Genomic DNA, 20,000 nt, shown 5'->3' with positions numbered 1-20,000 from the left:
TCATGTTGGAACAGGAAGGGGTTTTAACGATTAATCGCGCAGCTCTTCTGGAAATGAGAGGAAATATCAGCAACGCTCCAATAAGCTCTTTTTGCAGTATTCAGCTGCATACAGCAGCCACCTCTCTCAACCTTTTCAACACAGAGGAACCCTTGAAATTATTTTCAGATCTCAGGGAACCCCTGCTAAAAATAACGATATTCCATGTGGCCCTCACACCTCTCCTGCAGCACCCCCCTTGTCTCTGCCCTCACCTGGTCTCAGTAGTCGGCAGCAGAGAGGACAGAACTTCTTTGCCAGATCCTGCACTCCTCTGTGCTGCTGCAGAAAGACTTGTCTTTGTGCCCCCCCCCCTCCCCCCTTCTCAGCAGTCCGCAGCAGAGAGGAGGGCAAAACTCCTCCTACAGATCCTGCACCTTTCTGTGCAGCCGCAACACCACCTTGCCTCTGCCTCCCTTGGTTTCAGCATTGTGAGCAAGCCAAGAGCGGTGAAACACACGAAGGATGGTTTTGATTGGAGACATCGCTGTATGCAGTCAGTTCATTGATTATTAAAAAATACTGCAAGAAGAGCTAATTGGAGCACAGCTGATATTTTTTCCTACCTTCTACTTATCTGACAAGCTCCGATGCATTTCATTATCTATGACAAAAAGGGTTAAGTGTGTCCCTAGGGGTGCTTGCTAACTGTGTGGGGGATGGGCTCACTAGATGAACATAAGAGATCCGTGTTCCGAAATAGCGGGAACACAAGATCCCAGTGTTCATCTCTGTCTCTCTGGCGATTGATCGCAGATGGCCACCGGACCCGCTAAATGGCTCCCCCTCTGGCCAATCAGCGCACGCACGTGTGTGCCCCCCTATGGCTATTACATGAAACTACGTAAGGGTACGTCGTTTTGCGCAATAGAACCGACCAGCCGCAGTATATGTACTGCTGGCGGTCGGCAAGTGGTTAATTGCACTTTCAAAATTCTTCTGCATTCTATCAAAAGTAAATAAATAAAAAAAAAAAAAAAAGGTAAAATCTTTTAAACAAAAAAACAGCCTTTTATTCCAATGCAACCGTGAAATCCTATCTGAGAGCTTTTCATTTCTCTGCCCCGTCATTCGATCCAGCGGGTCAGCGACCTGTACTGTATTGTGGAGAGCGAGCACAGAATGGAATAATGAGGGCCGAGTCCTCACAAAAACCCGTCATGTATATTTCAGTCATTGGCTGGAAAAGTCGGCAGCCTCTTTACTGTCACTGCTGTGTAATGTGATCAGACCGGAGCAAATAAAACAGGACTGTCCAGACCATCACATCAACACAGGCACTAAATATGGACTCCCAGGGCCGGTTTACTGCGGTGAAGTCCCTGGAGAGACATGCAAGACGGTAAAAACAAAAAGCTCCTCGCTGCTGTCTATGGCCGACTCTGAAAATGGGATTTTTGTATTTACCGTAAAATCCATTTGTCGAGTTCATCAAAGGACACAGAGCTCCATAAATATTAACTACCGGGTTATATTGCCTCCTCCAGGAGTAGGACTAGGCAGAACAAAAAACATTTGGCTACGCCCATGGGCCGTCCTGATATAGAACCCCCCCCCCCTCTCTGCTCCAGGTAATCCGTTTAGTAGAAAGCAGTATTAGGAGGTATCAGAATTCCATAGAGGGGTGGATGCTGTGTCCGCCGATGAACTCAGAGAAATGCGTTTTACGGTAAGTACAAAAAAAAACATTTTCTCTTTCGTTCATCAACGGACACAGCGATCCATAAATCATAACTACTGAGACGCCCAAAAGCAGTGCCAAAAGGAAAATGAGGGGTGGGGAAAATAACCCAGGGGTAAACATAAGAGCCCTTAACCAGGACACAGGAGCCTTAACCACTTCCTACCCGCCCTCCTCCAAATGACGGCAGAGCGGTGCAGCTGTTGTTCCGGGACGCCCTCATATGATGGCGCACCAGAACAGCCTCTCGCAGGGGCGCGCAGAGCTGCGATCGTGGCCGCGCCGTGTTGCTAGGACACGGCACGACCCCGATCTTGGTAAAGAGTCATTGACATGACTCTTTACCCATGTGATCGGCTGTGTCCAATCACAGCCGGTCACATGTAAATGAGGAAGTGCCGTTATTCGGCTCTCCTCGCCTTACATTGTCAGAGCGTGAGGTGAGGAGAGCCGATCAGCGGCTCCTCCTCACTGGGGAGACAAGGACATGTAATCAGGGCACTGATCATCAGTGCCCTGATTACAGAAAATTGGAATAGAGTGCCAATCAGTGCCCACAGTGCCACAATCAGTGCCCACAATCAGTGCCTGCTCATCTAGGCACTAACTGGCAGCACTATGGGCACTGATGGTGCTGCCCATCAGTGTCCATTAGTGCCACCCGTCAGTGCCCACAGTGCCATAATCAGTGCCCACAATCAGTGCCTGCTCATCTAGGCACTGACTGGCAGCACTATGGGCACTGATTGTGGGCACTGATGGTGCTGCCCATCAGTGTCCATCAGTGCCACCCGTCAGTGCCCACAATCAGTGCCCACAGTGCCCACAATCAGTGCCCACAATCAGTGCCCACAATCAGTGCCTGCTCATCTAGGCACTGATGGGCACTGACTGACAGCACTATGGCCACTGATTGTGGGCACTGATGGTGCTGCCCATCAGTGTCACCCGTCAGTGCCGCCTATCAGTGCCACCTCATTAGTGCCCATCAGTGCAACCTATCAGTGCCCATCAGTGCCAACTCATAAGCGCACATCAGTAAAGGAGAAAAATTACTTATTTTCAAAATTTACTCACAGAAAATAAGAAAAACTTTTTTTTTTCAAAATTTTCTCTTTTTTTTGTAAGAAATAAAAAACCCAGCAGTAATTAAATACCACCAAAAGAAAGCTCTATTTCTGAAAAAAAATGATACAAATTTGATATGGGTACAGTGTAGCATGATCGTGCAATTGTCATTCAAAATGTGAGAGCGCTGAAAGCTGAAAATTGGCCTGGGCAGGAAGGGGGTGAAAATGCCCGGTATTGAAGGGGTTAACCGGGACACAGGAGCCCAATCTGAAAGATAAAAGTTTAAAGAAAAACACCCCTCAAGAGGGAACGGCCGCTCTTAAACAGCAGCCTGCAAAACTTTGAGGCCAAAAGAAGCATCCGCAGATGCCAAAGTATTTACCTAATAGAATTTTGTGAAGGTACACACCGACGACCAAGTGGCCGCCTTGCAAACTTGCGATATTGATGCGTGGTGGCGGAAGGCCCAATAAGCACTCCGCGCCCAAGTAGAATGTACCATGACAGGGAAAGGTGGAAACAGACCTTTAATGGAATAGACCTGAGTCACCGTCTGCCTGATCCATCTGGAGATGGTAGCCGAAGAAGCGGCCAGCTCCTTTCTTGGTCCCTCCGTAACCACAAAAAGCGAGTTTGACCTCCGAAACGACTCAGTAGCTGCCACATACATCCGAATCGCACAAACTACATCCAAGGTATGCAAAGCAAATTCCTTGGGATGAGCCACTCCAGCAGCAGCATGGGATCGCAGGTGAGCCTGGGGGGTCTGCACGCACTGGGAGGGGGGCTTACTAAGTGGTCTGTACTAGGTGGGAGGGCTTACTGAGGGGTCTGTACTAGGTGGGAGGGCTTACTGAGGGGTCTGTACTAGGTGGAAGGGCTTACTGAGGGGTCTGCACTGGGAGGGGGGCTTACTGAGGGGTCTGTCCTGGGAGGGGGGCTTACTGAGGGGTCTGTCCTGGGAGGGGGGCTTACTGAGGGGTCTGTCCTGGGAGGGGGGCTTACTGAGGGGTCTGTCCTGGGAGGGGGGCTTACTGAGGGGTCTGTCCTGGGAGGGGGGGCTTACTGAGGGGTCTGTCCTGGGAGGGGGGGCTTACTGAGGGGTCTGTCCTGGGAGGGGGGCTTACTGAGGTGTCTGTCCTGGGAGGGGGGCTTACTGAGGGGTCTGTCCTGGGAGGGGGGCTTACTGAGGGGTCTGTCCTAGGAGGGGGCTTACTGAGGGGTCTGTACTGAGAGGGGGGCTTACTGAGGGGTCTGTCCTAGGAGGGGGCTTACTGAGGGGTCCGTCCTAGGAGGGGGCTTACTGAGGGGTCTGTCCTAGGAGGGGGCTGACTGAGGGGTCTGTACTGAGAGGGGGGCTTACTGTCAAAAACAGGTACCCGCTCCCCCCTCCTCCTTGAAAGGTGCCAAATGTGCCACTGGAAGGGGGGGAATTTCCACTTTTGGGTGGAACTCCGCTTTAAGTAGACAGATCTTTTCTTTGTACAGGGTAGGCAGGAAGGGTAGGAAAAGAGGCAGCAGCGAGATGCATCGGCTCATCAATCACAGCAACTGAGGAAGGAGCAGGGAAGGGCCTGGCTTTGTGTGTCATTATTTTGAACCCATATAAGTGTCCCTATAGCAAGCGGCACTCAGAAGGGAGGAGGAGCCAGCAGTGCCGGCGGGGAACCTCAGAAGGGAGGAGGAGCCAGGAGTGGCGGCAGGGAGCCTCAGAAGGGAGGAGGAGGAGCTAGGAGTGCCGGCGGGGAGCCTCAGAAGGGAGGAGGAGGAGCCAGGAGTGGCGGCGGGGAGCCTCAGAAGGGAGGAGGAGGAGCCAGGAGTGGCGGCGGGGAGCCTCAGAAGGGAGGAGGAGAAGCCAGGAGTGGCGGCTGGGAACCTCAGAAGGGAGGAGGAGGAGCCAGGAGTGGCGGCTGGGAACCTCAGAAGGGAGGAGGAGGAGCCAGGAGTGGCGGCTGGGAACCTCAGAAGTGAGGAGGGGCCAGGAGTGGCGGCGGGAGCCTCAGAAGGGAGGAGGGGCCAGGAGGGGCGGCGGGGAGCCTCAGAAGGGAGGAGGGGCCAGGAGTGGCAGCGGGGAGCCTCAGAAGGGAGGAGGAGCCAGGAGTGGCGGCGGGGAGCCTCAGAAGGGAGGAGGAGCCAGGAGTGCCAGCGGGGAACCCGGAAGAAGAGAATCGCGGTTGCTCTGTGCAAAACAATTACACAGAGCAGTATGAGATAGTTATTTAAAAAAAATGCCTTTGCAATCACTTTATTTGTAAATACGGGAGGAAAATCTATTTTTTTTTTTTTTTTTTAAAGGTATTTTATTGGTATTTGCATAAAATAAAAAAAAAAAAAACACAAACAGTAATTCCAAACCAATGACAACGAATAACAGGTACATCAAATAATAAACGATAGCAGATACAAAGCAGGAGTACATACCATCCAAACAGCCATCACAATAAAACAGCAAGGAATGGAATCAACAGAAAAATAACCAACCCAAACCCGCCCCCCCCCTCCCTCCCTACCCAACCATCCGACCATATAGAACCAGAATCTAACAGTAGTACCAGCATAATAGCACATCGCACAGGACTAGGCCAATGTCTGGCCAACCCCCGTAACATAGGCTCTCCATGGGGACCGCCCAACTACACCTCCAAGGAGCCTGAGACCGAGTTCACCCATACCAACCAAAGCTTGTTAAATTTTTTGGGGCAACCCCTAGCTAGATAGGTAAGTTTATAAAGAGGTAGAGCGCCATTGACAATAGAGACCCAAGCCTCCACAGAGGGAGGGTCAGGACTCTTCCACCGTAGCGCAATCAATTTTTTGGCATAAAAGAACAAAATTCTAGTCAGTACCCTCTGAGACTGGCCAAGGCTCTCCTCTGACAAGTTGCCCAGGAGGCACCTATCCGGAGAACAAATATTCGGAAGAGCCAATTTCTCCTCCATTAGACGACAGACCCCTTTCCAAAAGACCTGAATCATAGGGCAGGTCCACACCATATGAAAAAAGTCCCCCCTAGGGGCCTGACATCTGGAACATGCAGCAGAAGGGAGCCTACCCATACAGTGTAGTCTATGCGGAGTGTAATAAATCCTGTGCAAATAATTAAGCTGAATCACCCTATCACCTGCCGCAATAATCCCTTCAAACTGGGATTCCAGTAGTTCATCCCACGCCTCCTCCTCCAACTGTGGCAAGTCCCTGCCCCACCTTTCCCTAATTTTGGCCATCCTACCGTCTCTATCCAGACTGATCAGAGCATAATATCTGGAAAAAAGCTTACAGTGATCGTCAGCCAAGAGCTCCTTCTCCAGGCGGGCCACGGCCAGGTGCACCCCTCTAAGACCAAATTGTACCGCCACTGCATGCCTAAGTTGCTGGTACAGGAACCAGCAAGAAGAGGGAACCCCCAGCTCCAGCCTCAAGATTGGGAACGACTTGAACTCATGGCCTTCGAACAGTTGATGAGCATACTTCAGATCAAAGGACGCCCACCTTCGGGGATCAGATAGCTTGTACAATTCAGGGAGACCAGGGTTATACCACAGCGGAGCATTAGGCGAATTATTAAAGGAGGAACCCCCAATACGTTTGTTGCAGATCATTGTAATTTTATATGAAAGCTTCAGAATCTCCGCACCCCCCGACGGATAGGGACCCCTCCGGTATAAGGAGTTGAGAAGGGCCTCATAGGAACCCATCACCGCTGCCGCGGTCGTAACCGCAGCATTGGGGAGGTCCGGGAAGAACCAGGCATGTACATGGGTCAATTGGGCCGCCAGATAGTACGCCTGAAGGTCAGGGACCGCCAGCCCGCCAGCAGTAGCAGGGAGCTGCAGAGTCCGGAGTGATATCCTCGCCGGCTTCCCCCCCCAAATAAACGTTAGTAATAGAGACTCTATAACCCTAAAAAGAGATTTGGGTAGGTACACCGGAGCCTGCCAAAATAGATACAGAAAGCGGGGTAAGTATACCATTTTAAAAATATTGACCCTCCCCATCAAATTCAGGGGCAACTTGGTCCACGTGGACAGCGTCAACTTAAGTCTTTGAATCAGCGGAGTAATATTATGGTCCACGTAGGAGCTGACCGGCTGTTGAACCGTCACCCCCAGATATTTAAATGAGGAGACTACCTTAAGCGGATGCGGAGTGTGGATCGTAGGGACAATGGTAGGATCAAATGGAAAAATCACTGATTTGGTCCAGTTGACCCTGAACCCGGAGTATCGGCCAAAATCATTTATCACCTGTAACGCAGCTGTCAGTGAATCAGTACAATCTGCCAGATAGAGCAGCATATCATCAGCATAAAGGGAAGTTTTTTCAACCAGATCCCCTATCCTACAACCCTTTATCCTCCCATCCCCCCTCAGTAGGGCCGCCAAAGGTTCAATGGCCATGGCAAACAGCAGGGGAGACAAAGGGCACCCCTGCCTAGTGCCACGGCCCACGGAAAACGAGTCAGAAACAACATTATTAACCCGAATCCGCGCCACTGGTGAGCCATATAATATCCTAACCCATCCTATAAATGTAGGGCCAAAGCCCATCCGAGCAAGGACCGCAAACAGGTAAGGCCATTCCACTGAATCAAACGCCTTATGAGTATCCAAGGACACCACCACCCTAGTGTCCACGGCCCCCGAAGGCATCTGGAGATTCGTGAAGAGTCTGCGCAAATTTATCGCCGTAGAGCGCCCGGGAATGAAGCCGGTTTGGTCCGGGTGGATAAGTTTAGAAATAACAGAGTTCACTCTACGGGACAGCACCTTGGCTAGGATCTTAACATCCACATTAATCAATTAAATAGGACGATATGACTCACAGTGTGTGGGATCCTTGCCCGGCTTTGGAATCAAGACAATAAGGGCCTCCCGGAGAGAGGGAGGGAGCTCACCCGCCTCGAAAGCCTCCCTATACATGTTCAACAGACGCGGAGTGAGGAGTTCCGAATAAGCGCGGTACCACTCAACCGGAAATCCATCAAGGCCCGGAGTTTTATTGGCAGCAAAAGAGGCAACCGCGGCCCCAATCTCTTCAGCAGAAATCGGAGCATCCAGTGCCAACCTGTCCTCCGCTTCCAATTCAGGCAGTTGTACCTGCAGCAAGTATTCGTCCAGCTCCGCCGTGGTATAGGAAACCCGAGAGGTATACAAGGACTCGAAGAAGGCCACAAAAGCCGTCTTGATATCCTCCCTAGATGTGCACAAGTGAGACTCCGCATCATACACAGCAGATATGGCCGTAACAGGGTGTTCAGAGCGGGAAAGATAAGCCAAAATTTTACTATTTTTATCCCCATATTCAAATACACGTTGTTTTTGATAGAGAAGTTTTTTCTGAGTTTTTTCAAGGAGTACCAGGTCTAGTTGTCTCGCACTGTCTCGCCAGAGGGAGTAATTAGAGGAGGAAGGGTTCCGAACATATTCTAGTTCCGCAGCCGTCACTTCCCCCTGCAGAGACTCCACCCGCCAGGCCCTATCCTCTCTCAACTGATGGATAATCCCTGCAACCGTACCCCTCATAGAAGCCTTGAAGGCATCCCAGACAATGTCCCCAGCAGCCGTCTCCGGATTAACCCGCCAGAAGTGGGCAATCTCCTTAGCCGTAGCATTAAAAAAGACCTCCTCCGTTAGCCACAAGGGGCTGAGCCGCCATGTTTGGAGGCCACGTGTCACAGAAAGACCAAATCGTAGCAACACAGGAGAATGGTCCGAAATGGCCCTAGGCAGATAGGAGACAGCCACGAGTCTGGGGAGCAAATCCGGAGACAGCAAACACATATCAATCCTAGACAGAGTTTTATGGGTGGCAGAGTAACAGGAATATTCTTTCCCAAGTGGATACTTCCAACGCCAGCAGTCCACCAGGTTATACCTGGCTAGAGAAGCTGCTAACGATGAAGGAGGACCATCCTCTCCAGGACACCTGTCTAACCCAGGAGACAGTACAGAATTGAGGTCCCCAGCCACTATCACTGAGGAAAATCTATTTTAAACAAGCAGAACGGGATGTTAAAAATAAAAAAGGTCAGAAGGAACTCGAGACTGCCGTTTTCCAGTCACAGTAACACAATACAGAAGGCAAAGCTTCCACCAGGAAGGCTCTGATCACCCGGTATGCATCAGGTACAAGACTGCATACATGGAGGGACTACTCCTACCAATCAACGTATGAGTTATGATCACACTGTCATACCCTTCTATAGTCCTTATACTGGCAGATAAAGGGGATGAACCCCCTTATATTACATGCATTAGGGCCCATTCACACCAGAAGCTCAAGCTGCACATAACTGCATTTTTGACGGCATGTTTACATGGATTTGAAGCGCACTTAACGTGCGCTTGAATGCATTTTGCATGCATTTTGTGCTGCGTTTGCAGTGCATTTTTCTATTCGTTTTTGGGCTAGGCTTTCATGTGCGTTCCCTGCATTTGCAGTGCAGAAAAATGCAGCACGCTCTACTTTTTTTAACTGCACTACAATGACGTGAACTCTGCCCATAGGATTACCTTGATTTTGGGCTGTCTATGCAACTGGAGTGCAGCTTAAAATGCAGCCAACTGCCCTTTCACACTGTACGTAGTTGAATGCAGTTGGCTGCATTTTGAACTGCACTCCAACTGTAAACACAACCCAAAATCAAGGTAATCCTATGGGCAGAGTTCACGTTATTGTAGTGTAGTTAAAAAAAAAAAAAAGTAGTAGAGCATGCTGCATTTTTCTGCACTGCAAATGCAGGGAACGTGCTACAAACACGCTTCAAATGCGCCACACTGCACCCCTTTAAAACGTTTCTTACCCCTAAAAAAATAAAGATCCTGTTCCTTTGAAGCATGTTACACATCACAGTGCGTGTGCTGTGTAATTTAGCCCCTCATATCACCTAAAAAACCTGGCTGATCCTGACAGTTTCTGCCCTCCCCCTGTACACTGACCACGGTATATCATGGCTGCTGAGCCCTGACACCGTGGTCAGTGTACGTGCCTCGGTCATCCACAGTCCTGCACTGTCGTCCTCCCTGCTCCCCTCCCGGCTTTCTGCTCCCCTCTTCCCTCCCTGCTTTCCCCTCCCCTCCCTGCTTTCTGCTCCCCCCTCCCTTCCCTGCTTTCTGCTTCTGTATCAGGTACCCGCCCCCTCCCCTTCTGCTTCTGAAAAATTAGATTTTACATGTATTTTTATTGGGAATGTTATATAGCAGAAAGTAAAAAAATATGGTGTTTTTTTCAAAATTGTCGCTGTTTTTTTTTTTTTTCTTTAAAGCACAAAATATAAAAATCGCAGAGTGATCAAATACCACCAAAAGAAAGCTCTATTTGTGGGAAAAAAAGGACATCAATTTTATTTTGGTACAGTGTCGCACAACACAGTGACAGGAGCAGCTAGCATTGGGAAACAAAGAGGATTATATAAGATAATAAAAGGTTTCTTTATTTTTATCATTTTAGGCCAATTTGTATTCTGCTACATATTTTTGGTAAAAAAAAATCCCAAAAAGCGTATTTTAATTGGTTTGCGCAAAAGTTATAGCATTTACAAACCATGGGATAGATTTTTGGACTTTTTATTTTTTTTTTTGTTTTTTATTAGTAATGGCGGCGATCTGCGATTTTTAGCAGGACTGCGACATTGCAGCGGACAGATCGGACCCCTAACTGACATTTTTGACACTTTTTGGGGGCCAGTGACATTACTACAGTAATCGAGTGACAGACAGTGACAGATTGCAGGGTTCAGCATAGCTGAACATGCGATCTGTCCCTGTGTCACTCAGTCACCTCCCCCCACACACGTCAGTAAGCACCAGGCATACATTAACCCCTCCCTCTCCAATAAAATTAACCCCTTCCCTGCCAGTGTCATTTTTACAGTAACAGTGCATATTTATAGCACTGATTACTGCAGTAATGTCACTGGTAACCCCAAAAGTGTCAAAAATGTCAATCAAGGGTCCGATCTGTCCGCCGCAATTTCGCAGTCCCGCAAAAAAAAAAAAAAAAAATAAATAAATAAATAAATCGCAGATCGCCGCCATTACTCATTAAAAAAAAAAAAAAAAAAAAAAAAAAACAAAAAATGACAGAAATCTTTCCCTTAGTTAGTAAACGCAATAACTTTTGTGCAAACCAATCAAAATACGCTTATTGTGATTTTTTTTTTACCAAACATATGCAGCAGAAAACAAATTGGCCAAAAATTTAAAAAAATTTTGATTTTTATATTTTTTTTTGGGGGGGGGGGGGGGGGGAATTTCATATAAAAAAAAACGTGAAAAATATTTTTTCAAAATTGTTGCTCTTTTTTTGTTTATAGCGCAAAAAGTAAAAATCGCACAGGTGATCAAATACCACCAAAAGAAATCTCTGTTTGTAGGAAAAAAAGGACGTCAATTTAGTTTGGGTACAGCGTCGCACGACCGCGCAATTGTCAGTTAAAATCGCACAGTGCCGAATCGCAAAAAGTGGCCCGGACGTAAGACAGCAAAATCCTCCGGTGGTAAAGCGGTTGAAAACAGAAAGTAGAAAAAAAAAAATTTTCCCCAACAAGACTTTGGTCTTTTTCGTTGATATAAAAATTAAACATGGGTGGTGTTTAAATACCACCAAAAGAAAGCTATTTGTGGGGAAAAAACGTATATAAATTTATTTCATGTACAGCGTTGCATGACCACGCAATTACCAGCAGCGCAGTGCTGCATAGCAAAAAATGGCCTGGTCATGAAAGAGGGTAAAACCAGAGCTCAAGTGGTTAAATAATAATAATAAAAATCTATCCTCTCTAATAAGGAATGGAATAATAATGCACAAAGCACCTGCTAAGTATTCCTCACACACTTCTCATTATACCCCGAAATAATCCCAGGAATGCCGGCCTCTCACAAAAGCTGCAGAAAGAAAATCGCTGTATAGCAATACCTCAACTAATCAGCCGAGGAGTAAATCTTCTACCATTAACAGAACCCTGCGTGCCTCGGCTCCATGGATCGGCGCCTGGAATGTGACTTTGTAACCTTATAATGGAGGCAGCCGGCCTCCAATCTTCCAGCAGTTTCTCCTGAAATACACAGCCCTGAGGCTGCACCATTACAGCTTGGCATCTCAGCGTGCCTCACTATATATCAGGAGGCTGCACCATTACAGCTTGGCATCTCAGCGTGCCTCACTATATATCAGGAGGCTGCACCATTACAGCCTGGCATCTCAGCGTGCCTCACTATATATCAGGAGGCTGCACCATTACAGCTTGGCATCTCAGCGTGCCTCACTATATATCAGGAGGCTCCACCATTACAGCTTGGCATCTCAGCGTGCCTCACTATATATCAGGAGGCTGCACCATTACAGCTTGGCATCTCAGCGTGCCTCACTATATATCAGGAGGCTGCACCATTACAGCTTGGCATCTCAGCGTGCCTCACTATATATCAGGAGGCTCCACCATTACAGCTTGGCATCTCAGCGTGCCTCACTATATATCAGGAGGCTCCACCATTACAGCTTGGCATCTCAGCGTGCCTCACTATATATCAGGAGGCTCCACCATTACAGCTTGGCATCTCAGCGTGCCTCACTATATATCAGGAGGCTGCACCATTACAGCTTGGCATCTCATCGTGCCTCACTATATATCAGGAGGCTGCACCATTGCAGCTTGGCATCTCAGCGTGCCTCACTATATATCAGGAGGCTTCACCATTACAGCTTGGCATCTCAGCGTGCCTCACTATATATCAGGAGGGTGCACCATTACAGCTTGGTATCTCAGCGTGCCTCACTATATATCAGGAGGCTCCACCATTACAGCTTGGCATCTCAGCGTGCCTCACTATATATTAGGAGGCTGCACCATTACAGCTTGGCATCTCAGCGTGCCTCACTATATATCAGGAGGCTGCACCATTACAGCCTGGCATCTCAGCGTGCCTCACTATAACAGGAGGCTCCACCATTACAGCTTGGCATCTCAGCGTGCCTCACTATATATCAGGAGGCTTCACCATTACAGCTTGGCATCTCAGCGTGCCTCACTATATATCAGGAGGCTTCACCATTACAGCTTGGCATCTCAGCGTGCCTCACTATATATCAGGAGGCTCCACCATTACAGCTTGGCATCTCAGCGTGCCTCACTATATATCAGGAGGCTGCACCATTACAGCTTGGCATCTCATCGTGCCTCACTATATATCAGGAGGCTGCACCATTGCAGCTTGGCATCTCAGCGTGCCTCACTATATATCAGGAGGCTCCACCATTACAGCTTGGCATCTCAGCGTGCCTCACTATATATCAGGAGGCTCCACCATTACAGCTTGGCATCTCAGCGTGCCTCACTATATATCAGGAGGCTGCACCATTACAGCTTGGCATCTCATCGTGCCTCACTATATATCAGGAGGCTGCACCATTGCAGCTTGGCATCTCAGCGTGCCTCACTATATATTAGGAGGCTGCACCATTACAGCTTGGCATCTCAGCGTGCCTCACTATATATCAGGAGGCTGCACCATTACAGCTTGGCATCTCAGCGTGCCTCACTATATATCAGGAGGCTGCACCATTACAGCTTGGTATCTCAGCGTGCCTCACTATATATCAGGAGGCTGCACCATTACAGCTTGGCACCTCAGCGTGCCTCACTATATATCAGGAGGCCGCACCATTACAGCTTGGCATCTCAGCGTGCCTCACTATATATCAGGAGGCTTCACCATTACAGCTGGCATCTCAGCGTGCCTCACTATATATCAGGAGGCTGCACCATTACAGCTTGGCATCTCAGCGTGCCTCACTATATATCAGGAGGCTGCACCATTACAGCTTGGCATCTCATCGTGCCTCACTATATATCAGGAGGCTGCACCATTACAGCTTGGCATCTCAGCGTGCCTCACTATATATCAGGAGGCTGCACCATTACAGCTTGGCATCTCAGCGTGCCTCACTATATATTAGGAGGCTGCACCATTACAGCTTGGCATCTCAGCGTGCCTCACTATATATCAGGAGGCTGCACCATTACAGCCTGGCATCTCAGCGTGCCTCACTATAACAGGAGGCTCCACCATTACAGCTTGGCATCTCAGCGTGCCTCACTATATATCAGGAGGCTTCACCATTACAGCTTGGCATCTCAGCGTGCCTCACTATATATCAGGAGGCTACACCATTACAGCTTGGCATCTCAGCGTGCCTCACTATATATCAGGAGGCTCCACCATTACAGCTTGGCATCTCAGCGTGCCTCACTATATATCAGGAGGCTGCACCATTACAGCTTGGCATCTCATCGTGCCTCACTATATATCAGGAGGCTGCACCATTGCAGCTTGGCATCTCAGCGTGCCTCACTATATATCAGGAGGCTGCACCATTACAGCTTGGCATCTCAGCGTGCCTCACTATATATCAGGAGGCTCCACCATTACAGCTTGGCATCTCATCGTGCCTCACTATATATCAGGAGGCTGCACCATTGCAGCTTGGCATCTCAGCGTGCCTCACTATATATCAGGAGGCTGCACCATTACAGCTTGGCATCTCAGCGTGCCTCACTATATATCAGGAGGCTGCACCATTACAGCTTGGCATCTCAGCGTGCCTCACTATATATCAGGAGGCTGCACCATTACAGCTTGGTATCTCAGCGTGCCTCACTATATATCAGGAGGCTTCACCATTACAGCTTGGCATCTCAGCGTGCCTCACTATATATCAGGAGGCTGCACCATTACAGCTTGGCATCTCAGCGTGCCTCACTATAACAGGAGGCTGCACCATTACAGCTTGGCACCTCAGCATGCCTCACTATATATCAGGAGGCTACACCATTACTGCTTGGCATCTCAGCGTGCCTCACTATATATTAGGAGGCTGCACCATTACAGCTTGGCATCTCAGCGTGCCTCACTATATATCAGGAGGCTGCACCATTACAGCTTGGCATCTCAGCGTGCCTCACTATATATCAGGAGGCTGCACCATTACAGCCTGGCATCTCAGCGTGCCTCACTATATATCAGGAGGCTGCACCATTACAGCTTGGCATCTCAGCGTGCCTCACTATATATCAGGAGGCTTCACCATTACAGCTTGGCATCTCAGCGTGCCTCACTATAACAGGAGGCTACACCATTACAGCTTGGCATCTCAGCGTGCCTCACTATATATCAGGAGGCTGCACCATTACAGCTTGGCACCTCAGCATGCCTCACTATATATCAGGAGGCTGCACCATTACTGCTTGGCATCTCAGCGTGCCTCACTATATATTAGGAGGCTGCACCATTACAGCTTGGCATCTCAGCGTGCCTCACTATATATCAGGAGGCTGCACCATTACAGCCTGGCATCTCAGCGTGCCTCACTATATATCAGGAGGCTGCACCATTACAGCCTGGCATCTCAGCGTGCCTCACTATATATCAGGAGGCTGCACCATTACAGCTTGGCATCTCAGCGTGCCTCACTATATATCAGGAGGCTTCACCATTACAGCTTGGCATCTCAGCGTGCCTCACTATATATCAGGAGGCCGCACCATTACAGCTTGGCATCTCAGCGTGCCTCACTATAACAGGAGGCTGCACCATTACAGCTTGGCATCTCAGCGTGCCTCACTATATATCAGGAGGCTTCACCATTACAGCTGGCATCTCAGCGTGCCTCACTATATATCAGGAGGCTGCACCATTACAGCTTGGCATCTCAGCGTGCCTCACTATATATCAGGCGGCTTCCCATTTACAGAGCCTCTTATATGCCTCCTACAAACTCATTAGCAGCAATCAGAGGAGATCTGGAGCCGGGAAGAGCTGAGCCAAAGGACCTCCATCTTACAAAGCAGCAGTGTTTGCGTCTGGGGAGAGGAAACTCTACACACAGGAGTAGAGATCCATTAATGTCACCTCCACCCTGATCTCCTATAATACATCAATGTGCTGTCAGCCACACACCACTCCCTTCTACAAATGCCATGACCCCGCCATCCCATCCAATAAATCCAGACATGGAGCCGGCCTGGTTTTTAAAATCCATCTTGCAGAATTTTACCTGGTAGGAAATGCTAATAATATCCACCACTGATTTTACTGCTCGCTGTGACATCATCAAGGTGATAAAATACCAGCAAAGGCAGCTGCTGGGTGGTCAGTTATTATTACTGTAGGAATGTAACCAGAACTACATCTCCCATGAGCCCTTTCTCCTGTGTGGGCAGGCTCTTAGTAGTCAAAGGGGTTGAAAAGGTTCATTTTTTTTTTCTAATAAAAACAACAAACATGCTATACTTCCCTTTAAATAATATATATTATATATATGCCCGGAGAGAGCAAAAAGACAGAGGGTGGGGCCGAGGAGGGCAAAAGGACAGAGAGACAGAAGAAAGGTGTATTGTCCCCCCTCAGGCTACAGCAGCATCATAGCGGGGTGACAGGGATAACAGAATGGCTGCAGAGTAGGGATTGGCCTATTATCTGCAAGGCTGATATATCGAGGGCCGATATGCACTTTCACCGATATATCGGAATCGGCCCCGGATATTGTTGTGACGTCATTGCGTATGTTGCGCCTCCGCGCACTGGGACAGCTTCTGCCTTCTTAGGCCGCCTCCCTCAGCCTCGTCTGGAGTCTCGGGACAGTGAGTACAGTGCACACAGTGTGTTTAACACAGCCGTCACATACATATACCCACCCACACACAGATGCCTGGTGCCAGCCAGCCAGCCATTCACCCACAGGCTTGTACCAGCCAGCCACCCACAGGCCCTGGGCCTGTACCAGCCAGCCACCCACCACACAGGGTGCCAGCCAGCCTCCACAGGGTGCCAGCCAGCCAGCCAGTCACCACAGGGTGCCAGCCAGCCAGTCACCACAGGGTGCCAGCCAGCCAGTCCCCACAGGGTGCCAGCCAGCCAGCCAGTCCCCACAGGGTGCCAGCCAGCCACCACAGGGTGCCAACCAGCCAGCCACCACAGGGTGCCAACCAGCCAGCCACCACAGGGTGCCAACCAGCCAGCCACCCACCACAGGGTGCCAGCCACGCACCACAGGGTGCCAGTCTAGCCACTCACCACAGGGTGCCAGCCAGCCAGCCACCACAGGGTAACATGTTCAGTAACAGATTTGTCTCGAAAACTGTTTATTTTGCAAAACTTTAAAATGTTCAAAATATCAGCCCATATCAGCCGATATGCAATGGGCAAAATATCGGTATCTGCAACGTAAAAACCGATATCAGTCGATCCCTACTGCCGAGCTCATAGATAAGCACGTCCTCCCCTAACCACCCATCAAATCACACCCTGCCTTCTAATAAATCATTACCCCCCCTGTGTTCTGCTATTCAGTATTGCACACATTCCTCTTCAGATTATTTAACTCTGTGAGGTCTTCGGCTTAAGATTCCATTATTCCTGTGTGAATGTTGCCTCAACACTTGAAATGTAAAGATCGATCTTTCCTTCCACAATGGCTGTGCAAAAGAAAAAACCTCCACAACGATTGTGCAATGTTATCTAGCTGCACACCCAAATTTCTGACCTTAGGGGTTACCCCGGCTTATCTAATGATCATACCGGTGATTTGTAGCTACCTGAGCCATTACCGCAATCCGATACATAATATCAAAGAAAAAAGAGAGATTCCTACTTACTATAAGAATGACTTATCTGGTAAGGCTGTAATAGCAGCGAGCTGGCGGGATGTCTGGCCGTGTCGTGCTGTTTGCATGCAGTTAATGAAGTAATATTTAAACTTTAGAAGCTTGCTGATCCCAGAACTTCAATTCCAAGTCCAAATGTCTGTGCAACCTTTCCTAGCCCTCCGAGTAATATTGCATCATCTCCATTAACTGGACAAGGCAGCTGGCTGCTCTTCAACTCTACATCCCCAACCTTCATCCAAGCACTGAAGTCACCTCTCTCACACCGACAAGAACCCCGCGTACTGCCATGCTTTGTTATTGCAGGCCTGGACAAAGTTCCTAAAGGGAATATATAGAGCGCGGGTGTCAAACTATATTTCATTGCGGGCCAGATCAGCAGTATGGTTGCCCTTAAAGGGTCTGATGTATCTGGGGTACGCTACGTACAGAGTGCAGGGTTCAGGGTGCGCTACGTACAGAGTGCAGGGTTCAGGGGTGCGCTACGTACAGAGTGCAGGGTTCAGGGGTGCGCTACGTACAGAGTGCAGGGTTCAGGGGTGCGCTACGTACAGGGTGCAGGGATGCGCTACGTACAGGGATGCGCTACGTACAGGGTGCAGGGATGCGCTACGTACAGGGTGCAGGGATGCGCTACGTACAGGGTGCAGGGATGCGCTACGTACAGGGTGCAGGGATGCGCTACGTACAGGGTGCAGGGATGCGCTACGTACAGGGTGCAGGGATGCGCTACGTACAGGGTGCAGGGATGCGCTACGTACAGGGTGCAGGGATGCGCTACGTACAGGGTGCGCTACGTACAGAGTGCAGGGATGCGCTACGTACAGAGTGCAGGGATGCGCTACGTACAGAGTGCAGGGATGCGCTACGTACAGAGTGCAGGGATGCGCTACGTACAGGGTGCGCTACGTACAGAGTGCAGGGATGCGCTACGTACAGAGTGCAGGGATGCGCTACGTACAGGGTGCAGGGATGCGCTACGTACAGGGTGCGCTACGTACAGAGTGCAGGGATGCGCTACGTACAGGGTGCGCTACGTACAGAGTGCAGGGATGCGCTACGTACAGAGTGCAGGGATGCGCTACGTACAGAGTGCAGGGATGCGCTACGTACAGAGTGCAGGGATGCGCTACGTACAGAGTGCAGGGATGCGCTACGTACAGGGATGCGCTACGTACAGGGTGCGCTATGTACAGAGTGCAGGGATGCGCTACGTACAGAGTGCAGGGATGCGCTACGTACAGGGTGCGCTACGTACAGAGTGCAGGGATGCGCTACGTACAGAGTGCAGGGATGCGCTACGTACAGAGTGCAGGGATGCGCTACGTACAGGGTTCAGGGGTACGCTACGTACAGAGTGCAGGGTTCAGGGGTACGCTACGTACAGAGTGCAGGGTTCAGGGGTACGCTACGTACAGAGTGCAGGGTTCAGGGGTACGCTACGTACAGAGTGCGCTACGTGCAGGTTGCTCTATGTACAGGGTGCAGGGTTCAGGGGTGCGCTACGTACAGAGTGCAGGGTTGAGCTACGTACAGAGTGCAGGGTTCAGGGGTGCGCTACGTACAGAGTGCAGGGTTCAGGGGTGCGCTACGTACAGAGTGCAGGGTTCAGGGGTGCGCTACGTACAGAGTGCAGGGTTCAGGGGGCGCTATGTACAGAGTGCAGGGTTCAGAGGGCGCTATGTACAGAGTGCAGGGTTCAGGGGTGCGTTAGGCAGTGTGCAGCACATTCCCAATATAGAAATTAAAAAAAAAAAATCTATTTTTTTTATCATTCTAGGCCAATTTGCATTCGGCTACATATGTTTGGTAAAAAAAATCCTAATAAGAGTTTACTGCTTGGTTTTCACAAAGTTTATCGCGTTTAAAAACTAGGGGAATGATTTGTCATTTTTATTTATTTATTTTACTAGTAATGGCAGCGATTAGCGATTTTTTAGTGGGACTGTGACATTGCGATGGACAGATCGGACCCCTAACTGACATTTTTGACACTTTTGGGGGGGGACCAGTGACATTACTACAGTAATCAGTGATAAAAATATGCACTGTTACTGTAATAATGACACTGGCAGGGAAAGGGGTTAACAACAGGGGCAATCAAAGGGTTAAAATGTGTTTCCCTAGGGGATGCTTTCTAACTGTGTGGGGAATGGGCTTGCTGCATGAACACAGAGACCTGTGTTCCTAAAAAGGAGATAACACAGGATCCCTGCGTTCATAACTGACAGAACAGCGGTCTGCAATGTTTACAACAGTAGACCGCCGTTCTGTCTCCATGGGGAGCGATTGTGGGTGCCCGGCGGGAATCGTGGCCACCGGACCCCCACTGATCGGCTTTCCCTGTGGTGAATGGGTGCCCCCGCTAGCGGTCCCACGAAGTGATGTACAGGTACGTTTTTTGCGGGACAGAGCCACCGTGCCGCAGGCGGTCGTCAAGTGGTTAACCTTGTTTCCTTGCACAGTAGGAAAGTCCTATTTGTTGAATATATGTGCAGGTTCGGCTTCCTGCTCAATATTCAGCAGCGGTCAGGTGTGTGAGCGTCC

General features: G+C 49.5%; 1 protein-coding gene across 3 annotated transcripts in view; it reads right to left on the bottom strand.

The window, feature by feature from the left end:
• AP1G1 (adaptor related protein complex 1 subunit gamma 1) overlaps positions 1 to 20,000 on the bottom strand; it is a 116,426-nt gene that overhangs the window by 69,592 nt on the left and 26,834 nt on the right. The window lies entirely within an intron of this gene.

Source organism: Pelophylax lessonae (assembly GCF_965119305.1).
Source record: "Pelophylax lessonae genome assembly, chromosome: 10".
Lineage (NCBI taxonomy): Eukaryota > Metazoa > Chordata > Amphibia > Anura > Ranidae > Pelophylax > Pelophylax lessonae.
Note: the sequence above shows the minus strand (reverse complement) of the source record. Positions and strands in the feature narration are given on the sequence as shown.